Source organism: Elephantulus edwardii, unplaced genomic scaffold (assembly GCF_000299155.1).
Source record: "Elephantulus edwardii isolate Elephantulus edwardi_28Jun2011 unplaced genomic scaffold, EleEdw1.0 scaffold00158, whole genome shotgun sequence".
Classification (NCBI taxonomy): Eukaryota; Metazoa; Chordata; class Mammalia; order Macroscelidea; family Macroscelididae; genus Elephantulus; species Elephantulus edwardii.
In genome coordinates this window covers 4,504,307-4,518,445 of record NW_006399908.1, presented here as the reverse complement: position 1 = coordinate 4,518,445, position 14,139 = coordinate 4,504,307, and the positions used below count along the sequence as shown (strand labels likewise).

Sequence of the window (14,139 nt, the reverse complement as noted above, 5' to 3'; positions counted from 1 at the left end):
ACATCTTGTAATTTCTTGGCTACTGTTACCATTGATATTACTTGTGGATCTTAGTAAATCGAAATTATTGACAACTCAACATTAGTCCAGTGTAAGGAATTTTTGCTTGTTTATTTTCTTGATGTTGAGGTATAACTCATTTTGAAAGCTGTAGTCTTTAATTTTCTTTAATAAATGTTTCAAGTCTTCTAAACGTTGTTCAAGTAAAATTGTATCATCTGCATGACATAGAATAGGTTGTTGATAGTCTTCCTCCAATATGATGTCACATTCTTCTTTTTTGTACCTTCTTTACTTATTTGCTCAGTATAACTATTGACTAGGAGTGGTGAAAATGTAAAAGTTTGATGCACATTTTAATTATTTTAAACCATAAACAAAAAAAAGATGTTTTAAACCAGCAAATATAACTTATAAATAATTGAAATGCCAATAAAATAGAAAAAATAGATAATATTTTATTCTGTAGGTAATCTATGTGCAGAACAGATTATCTGGGAGGTTGGGCTCTGTAATGAGAAACGTGGCATCAAGCCTGAGGTAGACTCATCAACAATCTGTGTTATGCAGATGACACAACCCTGCTTGCTGAAACTGAGGAGGGCCTGAAGCACTTGCTGCGGAGGGTCAAGAACTGCAGCCTTCAGTATAGATTGAAATTCAACATGAAGAAAACAAAGGTTCTCACCACTGGGCCAATTGGCAGCATCATGATAGATGAGGAAGAGATTGAGATTGTTAACAGCTTTGATTTGCGTGGCTTTACAATCAATACTCTTGGTACCAGCAGGCAAGAAATTAAAAGACAAAATAATGCATTGGGAAGGCTGTTGTCAGAAGACCTCTCCAAAGTACTGAAAAACAATAATGTCAGTCTGGAGACTAAGATGTACCCGAGACAGGCCATCGACTTTACAATTACTTGCTATCTATCAGAAAACTGGACAATAACTAGGGATGATAGAAGGAGAACAGATGCCTTTGAGCTGTGGTGCTAGAGAAGAGTATTGAATATATCATGGACTGACTGTTAAGAGAACCAACAAGTTCTTCCTGGAGAGGATAAAGCCAGGCTGCTCTTTGGAGGCCCTTCTGAAGTTTCGTCTAACATACTTTGGACATGTTAAAAGGCAGGATCAATCCTTAGAGAGGGACGTCATGCTTGGGAGGGTGGAAGGACAGCGTAGGAGAGGAAGACCCTCTATGAGGTGGATTGATTCAGTGACTAGGGTAATGGAGGTAGGTGTGTCAGAGACATTAAGATTGGCACAGGATAGAGCAGGGTTTAGGACTGTTGTACACAGGGTCTCTATGAGTCGCAGGCGACTTGACGGCACATAGCAACAGCAACAGGTATTAGAAATGCATATGAGGATAAAAGCAAGAAATTGTTTTTCTTGATAGTTGAAATAGAAGGCAATAGTCATAGACTATGTGTGTTTCTTTTAATATGAAAATGCATATATTTTGAAATTTTGGATTAGAGATAGTTCAAAGAACAAAATGGAGAGAAATATGTTCCTTTGCCACACTGCTGTTATATTTGAAGTACCTAAATTTGGCAGAAAATTACTATCTCTATAATTAAGTAAAATATAGAAGTATACTGTCAAGTCTAGATATTGGCATATGTGAGAAATCTAGAGTTTCTATGTAAAAATAATTTTCAACCTTAACTTAGTGGAATTTCCTTTTCAAATGCCTTCTCAATAACTATTGGAAGTTAGTATGCTAAAATTAAAAGAGATCTCAAAATAAACAATAATCATCCAACAATTTTTCATTAAGATTCAATATGTTTAATTTTGCAACCACATATCAAGGACAATTTGCTTAGATCAATAACTTCTGCCATCTTTTAAAAGCCTATTGTGCTTTTATTATGTTTTTATGTAATTACAGTTTTCCTAGAATCTATTTATGGATGACTTGTGATCTTTTTTAGAGATGGTGAGTTCCATGTTTTTTTTAAATCCAAAAGTATTTTTATGGTTATGTTGTATTTAAGAGTATTTCTTTCATAGGAAATCATCATAATCTGAAGCATGGTAAACCACTTCTTTAAATGCAATGCTTAAATTATGGAACATGCTCTTAGAGACCTATCCGTAACAAAAAACACTAAATATAAGTATCAAAATAAATAGGAAGTATGTTAGAACTTTATGTCAATAAACATTTTTCATATATATAAAATCAAACACAGTTCAATGAAATTTAGACTCAGTACATGTCCCCTCCCTTGTTAGTTTTCTTAAATATCAGCAGTTTTTATTCCTCCAACATGTATTCAATTACAAGGGAATAAATTTTTAAAATTTCTCTGCTTCCGTTACCATGTGTTTAGCAATACCAGCATGTCTCTGAATTCAGTATTGCATGATTTAACTTTCCTAACAGTCTTTGTAATGGAAAGGGTGGCAGGTCAGAAGTCTTACTCGGTTGTGAGTTGAATAATCCAAAAGTCATCAAATTAAACTCAAATCGTAGTGACCCAGTGTATTGCTATTTTACTCTGCAATATCAAGGCTATGTAATTCAAATCCATCAATTGCTCTGTGGGAGAAGATGGACAACCTCCCTTCACGCAAATTGTTACCCTTTTCGAGTACCTTCGAATTAGGACTGACGTATAGTTGACCCTCCAGTGGATTTTCAGAGGCAGTTAATCGCAGGAGAGGGGACTGCCTATCTCTCTTCCACACTGCTGGAGGGTCAACTATAGATGAGTTCCTACTCACCAACCAGCACACAACACAAGCTTTATGAAAGTCAATTGCTTTTATCCACTCCACTGCTGAGGGCTTCCAACGCCTAACCTTTATGTGTGCACTGTAGTCTGTTGTTGAGTACAAATGAGACGGAACCGACTCATAGGTGACCATCCTGTGGGTTTTCAGAGGCAGTTGATTACACAGGAGAAGATTGGCCACACTTCTATCAAACTACTGTTTGGAGGCAAGGATGTTGACATGCCCTCTCATATACTTTTCTCATGTTGGAGAAGGACATCACGCTTGGGAGGGTAGATTGACACAGTAACTGAGGTAACAGGGATGTGTTGGAGACAGTGAGACAGCCTCAGAACAGGCCAGATTGTAAAGCTGTTGTATACGGGGGGGGTCTCTTATGAATCCCAGGAGACTCTGGCAAATCAACCTATGAGGGTAGAGCACATTTGACATCATAGGAATCAGCTTTGAATAGCTGACACTGTGATGGAAACTGCTCCTCTTTGTGAAGTTAATGCAGTCACACTATGTTAATATGGAAATTTTATAAGGAATTTAAAATATACCATTCTACTGAGTGGAAGAGATCTATATTTGTTCCCATTCCAAAGAAAGGTGACCCAACTGAATGTGCAAACTACAGAACAGTGTCACTGATTTCACATGCAAGCAAGATTCTACTGAAGATTATCCAAAAACGATTAGAACAGCACATCAGCAGAGAACTGCCGGAAGTCCAGGCTGGGTTTAAAAGGGGTCGTGGTACTAGGGATATTGTTGCTGATGTTAGATGGATCTTGGCTGAAAGCAGAGAATACCAGAAGAATGTCTATCTTTGTTTCATTGATTATGCAAAGGCATTTGACTGTGTGGATCATAACAAACTGTGGCTGACTCTGAGAAGAATGGGAATCCCAGAACATTTAATTGTGCTAATGCGAAACCTATACTTGGATCAAGAGGCAGTAGTCAGAACAGAGCAGGGAAACACTGCATGGTTCAAAATTGGGAAGGGTGTACGCCAGGGATGCATCCTGTCTCCATACCTTTCCAACATGTATGCAGAGCAGATTATCCGAGAGGCTGGGCTCTATGAGGAGAATTGTGGCATCAGGATTGGTGGAAGATCTATTAACAGTCTGCGTTATGCAGATGACACAACCCTGCTTGCTGAAACTGAGGAGGACCTCATGCACTTGCTGCGAAGGGTCAAGGACTGCAGCCTTCAGTATGGACTGAGGCTCAATGTCAAGAAGACGAAGATTCTCACCACTGGACCAATTGGCAGCGTCAGGATGGATGGCAAAGAGATTGAGATTGTTCACAGCTTCAGTTTGCTCGGCTCCACAGTCCACACTCTTGGCACCAGCAGTCAGAAAATCAAAAAGCGTATCGTGATGGGAAAGTCTGCTGTTAGGGACCTCTCTAAAGTACTCAGGAGCAACGGTGTCTCTCTGGAGACTAAGGTGCGCCTGATACAGGCCATGGTCTTTGCAATCGCTTGTTATGCATCAGACAGTTGGATAATGACTAGGGAGGACAGAAGGAGAGTTGATGCCTTGGAGCTGTGGTGCTGGAGAAGGGTACTGAATGTACCATGGACTGCCAGGAAAAGAAACAGATTCATCTTGGAGAGGATTAAACCAAGCTACTCCTTGGAGGCAAGGATTCTGGGGCTTCGTCTGACATACTTTGGACATGTTGCCAGGAGGGACGGGTCCTTGGAGAGGGACATCATGCTTGGGAGGGTGGAGGGACAGTGCAGTAGGGGAAGACCCTCTATGAGATGAATTGATTCGGTGACTGGGGTAATCGGGATGGGTGTGTCAGAGGCGGTGCAGTTGGCGCAGGATAGAGCAGGGTTTAGGGCTGTTGTGCATAGGGTCGCTATGCGTCGCAAACTACTCGACGGCACATAACAGCAACAACAACAACTGAAAGCAAGCAACTATGTTATCTACATGTAATTTTATGTAAAAATTGTATTCAAAGCTCAATATCACATCATAAAGCCTTAATATTAAATTCTAATTTGTGTGAAGGAACTGAAACTATATGCAGGTGAGAGTTGCATTTTGTTTCCATCAATTTTAAAAGGCAAATTCTCTCAATGAAGTATTCTAAGACCTAATAGCAATGCCTTGAACTTTAATTCTTTCAACCAGACTTTAGAGAAATATGGATGAGAATCCTGAATCTTATCAGCAAAACACCTTTATGATAATGGCAGAGGGAATAAAACAGCATTGAATGAAACAGATGTATGTTCATTAAGGATTGTTTATTGGACTAATTCCATTAAAATGAATGATGTAAATTTTTTCTCTTTAAAATATATTGATCCTTCTTTTTTAAGTTTTTCACTCACCCTGTTCTCTCTCTTTGTTATACATAATGTTGTTGTTGTTGTTGTTAGGTGTTGTCTAGTTTCCTGAGATTCATAGTAACCTTGTGTACAATTGCCCCAGTGACTTTATCAGTCCCTCTCTTTGGAGGTCTTCCTATCCTAGCCTCCAAGGAGAAAATTAGTTTCACCTTCTCCAAGACAGACCTATTTGTATTCTTGATGGTCCATGGTATATTCAAGACTCTTCTTCAACATCACAACTCAAAGGCATCGATTCTTCTTCTGTAATCCTTAGTCACTATCCATCTCTCTCATGCATAGCAAGTAATTGCAAAGACAATGGCCTGGATCAGGTGCATCTTAGTCTCTAGACTGACATCACTGCTTCTCAGTACTTTGGAGAGGTCTCTGACAGCAGATTTTCCCAGTGCAATTCATCTTTTGATTTCCTGACTACTGGTGCCAAGTAAGCTGTAACTGTTAACAACCTCAATCTCTTCTCCATCCATCATAATGCTGCCAATTGGCTCAGTAATGAGAATCTTTGGCTTCTTGATGTTGAACGTCAATGCATATTGAAGACTACAGTCCTTGACCTTCTGTAGAAGCTCTTAAGGTCTTTCTCAGTTGAGTAAGCAAGGTTTTGTCATCTGCATAACGTAGGTTGTTGATGAGTCTTCCTCCACATTTCTTCTTATAAAGCCCAGCCTTCTGAATGATCTGTTCTGCATATAGATTGAAAAGGTATGGAGACAGGAAGCATCTTGGACTCCTTAATTTCCTGATTTTGAACCATGCAGTGTTTCCTTGCTCTTTTCTAAGGACTCCTTCCTCGTTCAAGTATTAGTTTTCTCATGAGCACAATCAAGTGTTCTGAGATTCTTATTTTCCTCAAGATTAACCAGATAAACCACAAATTTACCAAAGGTAAGAGCAATCTGTGTAATCCAGAGTCAAATGCCTTTGCATAGTTAATGAAGCACAGATAGACATTCCTCTGGTACTCTTTACTTTCTGCCAAGAGGCATCTGACATTAACGATAATGTCTCTAGTGCCACCAACCTCTTCTAAACCCACCTTTCACATCTAGCAGTTCTCTGTCAATGTACTGGTCCAGTCATTTTTGGATAATCTTTAACAGGATTTTGCTAGCATCTGATATGGGTGATATTGTTCAATAATTTCCACACTCTGTTGGGTCATATTTTTGGGGAATGGGAAATATGGATCTCTTCAAATGAGTTATCCTCCTGATTTCTTGGCACAACCTTATGAGCACATTCAGAGCAGCATCTGTTTGTTGAAATATGTCAGTTGGATTACATCAATTCCTCGGACCTTTTTTTCCCCCCCAAATCCTTCAGAGCAGCCTACACTTCCTCCTTCATCACCATCAGCTCCTGATCGTGGAATTCATGGAAATCATGTTTCTTGGAATTCTTCTGTGTCAGCTAATTGTTTTTGGGACAGTGACTGTGTATACTTCTTCATTCTTCTTTTACTGCTTTCTGGATCATTCAAAATTCTGCCCATCCTTCAGTATTGCAACTTGTGGCTTGAAATTGTTCTTTATTTCCTTCAGCTTAAAAATGTTGAGTGAGTTCAGCTCTTTTAATTTTTGGACTCCAGTTCTATGCATTTTGCATTATAACACTTTGCTTTGTCTTCTCAAGTTACCTTTTGAAAGCTTCTATTTAGCTCCTTAACTTCTTGGTTTCTTTGCTTTGACTTCTCGGTGCTCAGGTGCAATATTCAGAGTCCATTTTATTCTTCTCTCCTTACTCCTTCTTTGTCATGACATTTTGCTTTCTTCATGGATGGTATTCTTGATATCCTCCCACAGTTTATTTGGGTCTTTGGTCATTAGTGTTTAAGGCCTCAAACCTGTTCCTGAAATGGTTTTTTAAATTCAAGGAGAATAGACTCAAGATGAAATTTTGATTCCTGTGGATTTGATTGGACCTTCTTTACCTTTAATTTGAACTTGCATATGAGTAGTTGATGGTCTGTTCCACAAACAGCACCTGGCCTAGTTTTCACTGCTGATATTGAACTTCTCCCAACGATTCCTTCCAGATGTAATCAATCAGATTCCTGTGGATACCACCAGGTGAAATCAATGTGTATAATCTGCATTTATGTTTTTTATAAAAAAGTATTTGCAATGAATAAATCTGTGCAAAATTTTATCATTCTATTCCCAGCCTCATTTCTGTCACCAAGTCCATCTTTTCTGACTATTGATCCTTCCTTTGATTTGATACTTTTTTGCAGCTTAATACATTTTAATCAGTTATACTTTTCCTCTGGATTCCGTTCCATCCATATAAGCAGACTTTTCTCTACAAAACCATTTGCAAACTGTTGCAAATAATTCAGGGCTCATAAATGCTTTTTGCCTTTTTGGTCCCTTCACATGGGATCTTAATAGGTATTTGATAAGTTATTATTGATTTACTGAAGATCTGATTTAATTTGGTAGGAAAAAATTTGGTTCATTAAAAAAAAAATCCCTGAGAAATGAGTATATTATGTGGATTAGTAGATTCATTATGAATTTTTGTTGCTGTTCATACAGCATTCCTGGAGGTACTGCAGGTGCTGTAGAGTGGACAAAGCAAACTCCTCTTCCGTCTCCTAATCCCCCAAATCCATTGAATACTGTCCTATAACAGAGGATGTATAGGTGCTAAATTGAGAAGAACACCCACTCACTTGATCTCAGCCAAAATGCCAAGGAATGATTGCATTTTCAATGTGTACATTTGATCAAGAGGGACTAGCTACAAGCTTGCAAATTTCTGTCCTTTAAATCATTGAAAGGAAGGAACTCCGGGCTCTTCAGTTTAGCTTCAGCATTGTCAGTAAACTCCCTGGAGGCTTTCTGCAGAGGAAGTCGGGGTGGTCCCATTGGAATCCCAGAGACGAGAGTCATGATGGCTTTGGTCTGCAACACTCCAAAACCCAATTTGATCACAAAGCTTATAAATCTCTGGATACAAAACTGATAATTCAGAACAGAATAGTCCTTTTCAAAAGCTTCTAACATCTGGTTTGTCTTCTTCTCTGGGTAGTTGTGGGTACTGTCCACTGCTCCAGTCACTCCCATCACCATTACACTCATCAGTTGCTCATCTGCTCCAAAAAGGAATGCAAACTGCCTCTGACAATTCTGATCAACACACTGCCCAAAGTCTAAGAATTCTGTGTCACTGAATTTCAGCCCTTGGAAGGTGGGAGTCTTATCTGGAATTCCATCCAACAATTCCTCAGCTCGAATCTTCACTCCAGTCAAGGCAGGAACGTGGTAGTAATTAAATGGCAGTGTAGAAGCAGCTGCCACCACTTTCTTTAGGAAGCTAATCAGGGCGTCTTTGTTCCAAGGCTTGAGAAAGAAAGGCACAATGACAACAATGCCAGCAGCTCCTATGTCTGCTGCATGTTTGGCCAGTTCTTGTGACTCTTTCAAACTCATTGCTCCTACACGAAATCACCCCTGTGATCCAACTTGTTCTTCCCCTTGTCACCCACTCCTCTGCAATCTGGCAACGTTCTACGATGCTCAGGGCAGGCCTTCTCCTGCTGTGCCCTTGTGCAGTTCACAAAAATGTTCTTCACTCCTTGTTCCTCCACAAGATAGTCCACATATTGACCAATTACTGATAAGCTTGTCTCTCCATTCTCAGTCATTGGTGTGATGGTTGCAGCCATGAGTCCTTGCAGTTTTTTCTTCATCATGGCCGTTGTGCTGCTGTCTATGCTTGATGTAGACCAGTGTCTCAGAGGCTGGTGATCGATGGGCCTGGATCCTGAAGACCACGGAAACAGCTGACTGCCACGTTAGAGGTAGTGCCCCACCCCATGATTCAATTAAAAAAAATTCATTTCAAGGACAATCCTATTGGAGTATTATACTATGATAAACTCTAATATGAAGCTAGAAAAAAAGGAGGAAAGCTGTAAGGTAATAATATCTACTTTCCTATTACATTTTTCTCACATTTAGTGTTAGGAAAGGAGGAATAAAGAAATGGGAGGATCATTTGAAAAATATTTATAAGCATACTAAAGAAAAGACGCCCAGAAAGTCTAATCAACATAAAAAGAAGATTAAACCACTCAAGCTCAGGGTGAAGAAAATAGAAGATATGATTTAAAAAAAAATTAAAAACCCACAAAATTATAAACTACTATACCACACGCAAAGATGACACTATTATCTTACAAAATCGTTCAATCTAAAGTAAATGGTTTTTATATATGTATATATGGAGCTCTGGTGGCCTAGTAGTAAAAATCTGCACTGCAATCCCCAAAGCACACAGTTTGAATCCACCAGCTACCCCTTGAGTGAAGGATGAGCAATCTCCTCCCATGAGATTAACTGCCTCTGAAAACCTGCCTGAGTGTCAGCTACTGGTCAGTTCTGACCAAAAGGTAAACAACAAAACGCACACATATATAGATATAGAGAAGAGATGGAGAGGTATACAGATACCTTATATTTATATATAGCTATCTTATATTTTTATTTATGTACATATTCATGCCATATCTGTATGCATACATAATCATGCAGTCTAATTATTTGTCACATTTTTACAAATACTTTGTGGCTGCCCCCCACATGTACATGTTTGTAAGGCTCAGATGCATGAGGAATCAGTTAAGTAGAAGAAAGACAGTCACAGAGCAAAAGTGGTTTTCTCTTTACCCACTAACACTCAACCCAAGACTGTAAAGAAGAAACAAGGAATAAAGACATTCCTGAAAAACCAGGAACCAGGGGGAATTTTCACTCTGCATGCCTCCTTCTTTGCCTCAATCATTCTCTCGGCAAATACTTATTGATTGTCCATTCTTTGCCAGACAAGCTGGTAGGGGTTGGCGATCCAATAATAAGTATAATACAGTTCTGTCCATCAAAGAAATTATTGTCTAGGGGAAACAAAAATCAACAAATGATTCCAACACAACACATTAAATTATCCCAGCTGAATACTACATATTCACTAAAAGCAACTCAAAGTGCTGAGAGTACTTAGAATCAAGAAAGATTAAAAAAATATTAAAAAGATAAAAAATGTTACACGTTAAATTAAATTTTAATATCATCAAGATGACAAATGTTGTTAACTACCCTAAAGGGGCACTGCACAATAGCATGATAAATGGAGAAAGCATTGATACTGTTAATGGTTTTCTCTTGCTTAGATCCACAATCACCAGCCCTGGTACCAGTAGTCAGGTTATAAGGAGATGCATTGTTTGGGGTATGTTTGCTGTCAAGCACCTCTCCAAAATACTGAAGAGTAATGATGTCAATTTGAGAACTAAAGTGCACCTGATTCAGACCATGGTCTTTTCCATCAGTTGTTATGCATCTGAGGGCTCAACAATCAATAAGGATGACAGAAGAAAAAGTGATGCCTTTGAAGAAGAGTACTGAGTGTCCCATGCACTGCCAAAAGAAAGAACGAGTATGTCTTGGGAAAGGTGCAGCTGGAGTGCTCCTTGAAGGCAAAGATAGTGAAGCTTCACCTTTCACACCGTGTTGCCAGAAGGGGCTATTTCTTGGAAAAGGATATCATTATTGGAAGGGTGCAAGGTCGATGAGAGAAAGAGAGGAAAACCCTCATCAAGAAGGACTGACGCGGTGACTGCAGCAACGGCTCAGCTGTATTAGAGATGGTAAGGATGGCATGGGACAGAACAAGATTCAGATCTACTGTTCACAAAGCCGCTATGAGTTGCTCAACTCCAAAGCACCTAACAACAACATGCCTCTGGTCATAATCCATAAGAACGGAATTGTTTTTACCACCATGGACTGCCAGGAAAAGAAACAGATTCATCTTGGAGAGGATTAAACCAAGCTACTCCTTGGAGGCAAGGATTCTGGGGCTTCGTCTGCCATACTTTGGACATGTTGCCAGGAGGGACGGGTCCTTGGGGAGGGACATCATGCTTGGGAGGGTGGAGGGACAGCGCAGGAGGGGAAGACCCTCTTTGAGATGGATTGATTCGGTGACTGGGGTAATCGGGATGGGTGTGTCAGAGGCGGTGCAGTTGGTGCAGGATAGAGCAGGGTTTAGGGCTGTTGTGCATAGGGTCCCTATAAGTCGATAACGACTCGACGGCACATAACAACAACAACAACAATGAGATAAGATTCGTGTACGGTGTATCTTTAGTCATGCTCTTTTGAGATATTAAAAAAAAATTAAACACGCAATGCGAGAAGCCATGAAGAGGGGGGAAAGATAGCAGATGAAGGTTGTCCAGGAGCAGAGAATTTCAGAGGAGACCTACCAAACACAGAGAGAGAGAAAGAGAACCCGAGAGAAATGCCTAGAGCCATTTTAGAACCTAAAATGAGAAAATGAATTTCTGAGATATTCTACAACATCCTGGATCTTTGGATGCCCTATTCTTCTGTGGACTCTCTCACATTCATCCTTCCTCTTTCTCCAAATGCTTGCCCTAATTTTGTGTGTGTGTGCCCTGCAGTAATTTTCCATAAATAAATAAAATTTTTCTAAAATAATTCAGCTGACTCTGGCCATTCAGACTTACTCCTATGTTGCCTGATTCCTAAAACTTGTGCCTCAGCACAAAAAGTCTGATTAGAGACAATAGCATAAATAGATAGTGCATCCCTAGATAAAGGATCTCCAGTGGCATAGTCCATAATTTATCAATATACTAACTGATGTATTAGCAATTCTAATACACTAGAAGCCACTCTGAGAGGAATGTGGGATGTTTTGTTTCATATAGGTTCACGGTCTTGGAAACCCAGTGGAGAGTTGTTGAGTCCAACTCCATGGCACTAAACTTGGTTTTGGGTTTATACCAAGAGAAGTGAGAGATTAACAAGTAAATATTCAAAGGTGAGAGAGGTTAAAATAACCATTCTCTAGAGAGGACGCACCTCTAATAGTGACTGGTTCCCATTCCAAGATCCTTATTGGACAGGTGAGATGGGGCTAGTGAGTTTCTCTTCTGGTAGAGTGAATGAAAGCTGCTTCTTTATCGGGTTCCAACAGGCTAACCTTTCAGAACTTCTATAGATGAAGAGGACACAAGGATTTCCTTTAAGGACCATTTAATTAGAGATCCATTTAAAATTGCCCAGTGGGTCAGCACCGAGGGAACGACCTGGAAAGATTATAGAACTCTTAACATAGAGAATCTAGGTGACTGATTCTGAAAAGCTAAAACCTAGGAAGCAAACAATGAAGAAAAACAGAATTCAAACAATTAAGCTAAGTAGAATTAACTTCCAGGAAAGCACAATCATGGCACCTCTCAATCCATCGGAGAAAAAGTCAACTTCAGAGGTTTGTCCAGTCTACAGAATGTGCTGCCAGGAACCGAGTAAAAAAATTCCTCTCCCCTTTCTCTGCTTTCCTCTGTTTTCAGGGCCAGAAACTACATGGAGTAAAATGGGGAGAGAAAAACAACAAGGAAGATTAACAAATAAATGTTAATTTTTTTTTTCAAAAGGAGAAAGAATCATCAGGAGCCCGATGTGTGTCTACTGTCATTGTCTTATTGAAGCAATGTCTACTTGATCCATGAGGATTGGATCTTTGTTTAACTTAGTATTTACCACTGAAATGTAGTACTACCGTATAGATTTCTGTCCAGAAAAAAGATAGGGCCCAAAAGGTTCTAATTACAGGACAGCTGGCAGTGAGAGATTTAGGAGACTTCATATTTCTTTCCTAAGTGAACTTATTCTTTAAATGCTCTTAGAACAGTTTGTAATCCAACAGAATTGTCATTAGAGAGTTTTGACATGTGCTAACTTTATAACTATTTAAGTGCTCTTTTTTCAACTTTATTAGAAATTTTATTTGGATAGAGACTGCATTTCTCTGTCCCACTGTCAAATACCAGTTGCAGGAGAACCCAAGTCAAGAAATCGAGACAATTTCTTCTGTGGAACAGTGGGTGGGTTTGAACTGCTAACTTGACAGTTCACAGCAACACTTGACACACTGTGCCTCAGGCTCCTTGAAATATAGATTTCATATTTAAATTCATAAGCACTATTCATATTAGAAAGTCTATGAAATTATGCATTCATAGGAAAACAGAAAGCAAGATACAAAAGTAATCATTTTCATCAGGACAATTTATTCCAATTCCATTTCATCTACATGATACCAATAATGTATTTTTCCTGAGCAATTATAAAAGCAGATGGAATCTTATTATAGATTTTTTTTTTTGCATAGCAACAGTTAGATTAACTATGACAAAAATGAGATGACCTATAAAACCTGGCACAGTTTGTGCTATACAAGATGTTAACATTTTAACATACAAATCCCAGAAATTTAAATTAAACAAAATGTAGAACTATGAAGTAATAAATGAACTATGTTAAAGCACCCTTCATTAAATAGAAATGCAGGACAGCATGCAAAAAATTTAAAATGCTTAATTCAATTAAATGTAGTAATGTATAATAAGTTCATATTGTACACAATTTACTATTCACAAAGGAAGTAGTCCTGTAAACTAGCAACTGGTTGAGCATTGATCTGCTAATCAAACACTCAAGTGCTTAAAACCACCAACTACTATGGGGCAACACCCCCTTGCTATCTGCTTCAATAAAGATTTTAGCCCAGGAGACTCTCCGTCATATAACCTCACTTTGCCTTGGAACCTGTTTGAGAACATACAACAAGAATTGTCCCTAAAAATGAAGGCTGACAGCAAATGGTATTGATAAAACTAGACATTTATCTGAAAAAAGCTGAAGCAGCATCCACATCTCTCCTCACAGACAAAAATCAACTCTAGATAGATCTGAGATGTAGGGGTAAAGCCCAAAGCCATAAAGATCCTACAAGACAAAATGAGACCAAACTTAGAAGGACTAACAAATGATATAAACAAGCTCACAAATATACCCAAAGATGCACAACCAGGAGAGGACAAAATTAATGAAAGGGATATTCTAAAAGTTAAGTCCTTGTGTGCTTCAAAAACTTATTCCAATGGAGTGAAAAGGAACCTTACTGACTGGAAAAATATTTGAC

General features: G+C 38.9%; 1 pseudogene; it reads right to left on the bottom strand.

The window, feature by feature from the left end:
• Positions 1 to 7,859: 7,859 nt before the first annotated feature.
• LOC102849664 lies at positions 7,860 to 8,818 on the bottom strand (annotated as a pseudogene).
• Between the last annotated feature and the right edge of the window lie 5,321 nt (positions 8,819 to 14,139).